Genomic DNA, 4608 nt, shown 5'->3' on the forward strand with positions numbered 1-4608 from the left:
AGCAATGTCAGGAAAAAGGAAACAACATTGACCCGCATAGCAAATTTTTTTGCTAATTGGTCATACCGTCAAACGGCTGATGAAACAGGCCATCGCCATAAAAGAGGGGAGATCACATTACTTTTTTTTTCAGTTTACAAACCTGAATTTGGTAATCATTTTGACGATTTTTCTATTGCAAGTGGCCAATTTGAAGTATTAATAAAACAAACCTGATAACTTTCTTAAAAAAGCTTTAAGTCAAAAAATATTTGCTTAACCTATCTTTTCCAGACCTGTTTTGTTGTGTCCAACCATTGTTACTCCTTTTAGATCCAAACATTTGCAGTAAAGATGAAAACAAATGCGCGACGCCTCTTCAGGTTGCGGGAAGATTTAACAGCCCCGCTACTGCTCGGCTATTGTTAGTTCGAGGAGCTGACGTCGCCAAGAAGTCAACTTACGGTCAACAAGCTCTGCATTATGCCGCTAGAAGAGGAAACTTGGCGGTGGTCGAGGTAATTAAGATCATGTTTAAATTGTTCTTATTTCGAAATAACCTGCGAACCACATTCGAATTTGATGACTCAGCCATTTCAGCAGGCAATCAATAGAATGCAAAGTTGATCAATGTAAGGTTCGAGACAAGTGTTTCCACCAGGGCATGATTCATCAATTAACGGCTTTCATTTTAAGTTGTAGATGTTTCATTTGACGATACTAATGTCCTGTTTTATATCTTTAGTATTTTGTTCAAACTAAAAGGTTATTTTAGATTTAAATAACGTGACCCTCTTAAGAGCAGCTCCGCGTAATAATCAACTAGAGGTGGAAATAGTAAAAAAAAACCTGGCCTCAAACTTAGCCAGAACAAAAACGAAATTTTTTCTTCCGGAGGCCTAAAATGGGCAAAAATCATGGGAAATTAGGTTCATATTCAGTGGGTCGTATATTTTAAAATAAAGTTGGCTCGTAAAATATAATGACACTTTATATTTTTCCATCTTTGCTCTTAATAGTATAATTTTAACTAATTAGCTCGCGATTTGGTCCGCAAGAGATATTTTAAGAAATTTTTAAAAGCTGTTGACTCAAAATCGCTTTATCAACGGTCAAAATCTAGCACTTTTTAAGAGATAAAAAAGTGGATTGGTACATGGCTTTCACCACCAAGGTTTGTTTAGCCTTAAAGAGCATCCTTTTTTCTTTACATCAGCGAAATAAAATTTTTGGGTAAATGAAATCACCAGTGCTGACAACGCGAAGTAAATGCAACTGTTAGGCAAAAAACGGGCGAAAAAACGTGACCTCTGATCTAGGCACAACCAAATGCAAGTTATGGTAGGCGCCAAACCTTTAGTTATTCGCTAACTTCTCGAAACAATATTGGTCCGAAATGTGTATAGCTTTTCTAAACTACAGCTAAGTGTTAAAAAGTCCACATCGTGGAAAAACTACAACAAAAGTCACGAGTATTAAATTTGTTCTGTTTCCTGAATTTTATGCAGGGTACGATTTATGCGAATCAACGCATTTTAAACAATTTTTAATCCGACGATACGGTACCCACCTGAGACTGTGTTAGTTTAAGAGTCCATAAAACTTTTCGAAGATTCCTTGGAAAGACTTCAAGAAGGAAACGAATAAAGAATTTGTACTTATAACTGTTACGATTTCACTTGCCGCCACGGCAAAACGAAAACAACTATCAAACTGCCGCAGGCAAACCAGTTGTCAGTGCAGTCAAGCAAAGCACGTCACGTCAGTCTTCCCCGCGCATTTGGGAAGGAGGGGAGATATTCTTCCATGCTGTGCGCTAAAGCATTTGTGAAATAAAAATAGCTTAAGACTGTTTCATTTCTAATCAGTAAAAAAAGAATAACTTTTCCGCCCTTTTTTCATGAACTGGGAACGAGTCTTTAATTTTCCTATATTTTGTCACCTGATACACGGGTTCGGAAGCAACTACATGTGTAATACTTCTAGCACTAGAGGCGCTAAGCACTTCTCTTTTTGTTACTTTATGGCTAGTCTTGCTGCTGCGCTAGAGAACTACTGAAAAAGAGTCTATACGACTGCATTCATTCGCTTGAGGTCAAAGGTGTCTTCTCCGCCCATATAATCTTGGGCTTGAGCAGGCGTTTTTAGGGGGATTCGTAATTCCTCCCTCCCTACAAAAGAAAAAATGTAAATTGGTTTTTTCACCTTTGTTCTCAAAAACATAAGCCTCAATTTTTTTTATTTGCCCTTCGCTTTACAAACTAGTGTAAATGACACATATCTTGGTGTCAGGTAAGAAGGCGTTTGTGGTCATTCATTCATTCATTTATTTTGCCATCAACCAGAAATACAACAACAGCATACAGAAATACATTAAAGATAATATACAATATTCCAACTAAATTATTTACAAGATCAAATGTGGTAAAGGCAAGGAAGCCTATGTAGAAGCCGGGGGCTTATAAACTATAGGCTTCCTGGAACTATAGAGTAAACCATTAAGGGTACTGAATGAAAATTTGGATTAATTAAAAAAAAAAAAAAGAAAGAAGAGAAAACAAGACTAAAAGGAAAATTAAAAGGTGTGTAGCTCAACAAAGAGTCAATTTAACTAAGAAAGAAGGAATTTTTTAAGTCTTTTGCCAAACAAACGGATACTTTCACGGTTTTGAATTTTCCGACTTAGCGAGTTGAAAAACGTGGGACCTTGAAACCGAATTGAGAATTTTCGAAAATTAGTTCGACAATGAGGTATATAGAAAAGGCTGGAATCTCTTGTATTATAAGAATGTATCTGGCTTGCAAGAGTAAACATATCACGAAAATACATAAATACATAAATTTACCTATTTGGTATAAATAAATGTCCGAGAATTTTAAAATCTCCTGCTCTTTAAAAAGAACACCGATATGAGCATCAAAAGAAACTTTAGATATTATTCTGATTATCCTCTTTTGCAGAATAATACGGTAATCCGATTTAAATTAGAATGATATGTCGATCCCCATACTGAAACACAGTAAGTTAAGTAAGGGTAAATTAGACTATAGTATAAGGAGCGCAAGGAACTTTTGGGAAGGCAAAAACTAGACTTATAAATAAAAAATACTGTTTCTTTCACACGTTCAATAACATTGTTGTCAATTTGAATAGATATATCAAGTGTTTGCCTCCTTTGGCGTGGTCTAAAAACCATAAAATTTGATTTTTTAAAGTTAATGGATAGTTTGTTGCTCGACACCATTGGGTTAATTTAAGCATTTCAGAATTCAAGATTTCAGGAAGCAAGTTAAAATCTTTGTGGGAGAAGAATATGTTTGTGTCGTCAGCAAAAAGAATAAAGTCCAGGACCTTTGACACGTTACACAGATCATTTTTCAGAGTAGAAAGAGCAGGGGACCTAGTATTGAGCCCTGACGCACCCGGCACTTTATTTCGCAAGACTCTGAACTGACACCATTAAATTCCACATATTGTTGTCTATTGCTTAGATAGCTTTTGAACCATCTAAGTGCAGTGCCACGAACACCATAATGCTCTAATTTTGAAATTAAAATGTTATGATCAACGGTGTCAAAGGCTTTAGACAAGTCTATAAAAATACCAACTGTGCAATAGCGGAAGAGATTTTGTCATCTAAACAAGCAAGAGCATAAGCAGTTTAGTGATGCTTGCGAAAACCATACTGATTGTCAGTATGAACGTGTGTCTTTGAACGTGTGGTAATGGATCGAGGAAATACGACTCCCCTGAAAATGCCACCAGGGGAGGCTAAATGCTTGGTTGCTTCTTACGCCAAATTTGCCCCAGGGATCCGGATTTCTTGTCAGTAGTACTTGGATTTCGGATCCCAATCGTAAGCGGGATTCCGGATTCTTTTAGCTAAATTCCGGATTCCAAAGCCCTAGCCAGGGCTGTTCAAAAGTTTGATAGCGCTGTCTACTAGATGTAAGTCACATTTCGGCGGATAACTATTAGGGAAACTAGTTGCTAGCGTCATCTGCGTTTTGAACAACTGGGGCCTCCATTCCGGATTCCACTAGCAAATCCGGATTACCTTTATGGGGCGACCTAATAAGCGGCAAAAGACATATTGGAAGATCCCTGCAATCTGATTGGCTCTCCTGCTAGAAATATGGTCAATTTTGAAGAAGTTGTTAAAACCAAGGAACAATTTCTTGCGCAACCCATATGGCGCAATTGGCTAATTAGGATCGAAAACAAGCCCGTCTTCGATAAAAAACTCTTTTCGCTAGGAATTTAAAAGGTAAAGGATTTTGTGAAAGAACAATATAACTTCCTTTCCCACACAGATATTATTGAAAATTATAATTACCAACTCCAACCTTCAAAATATTTTGGACTTGTATCTTCCCTTGAACAAGTCAAAAACAGTAGCATTACACAAAACCCTACTCTTTCTATCCCACAAGATTCACTTCTTACCTTATTCCTTAAGAACGCAAAAGGAACTAAGGTCGTCTACAAAAAACTTGTCCGTAAAAAAACGTCCACCCCGGCGAGAGGTCAAGCGAAATGGAACACTACGGTCTCTCAGGAGGGATGTGTTGCTGATTGGAATATGGCATATACCCTGGCATTCAAGTGTACTAAAAGCACGACACTCA

The 4608-nt window shown here is 37.2% G+C and overlaps 1 pseudogene; it reads left to right on the forward strand.

Moving 5' to 3' along the window:
- The first annotated feature begins 321 nt into the window (after positions 1 to 321).
- The window catches only part of LOC140941743 (transient receptor potential cation channel subfamily A member 1-like), a 171050-nt pseudogene continuing 166763 nt past the window's right edge, over positions 322 to 4608 (forward strand).

The sequence above is a fragment of the Porites lutea genome, chromosome 6 (assembly GCF_958299795.1).
Source record: "Porites lutea chromosome 6, jaPorLute2.1, whole genome shotgun sequence".
NCBI classification, from domain to species: domain Eukaryota; kingdom Metazoa; phylum Cnidaria; class Anthozoa; order Scleractinia; family Poritidae; genus Porites; species Porites lutea.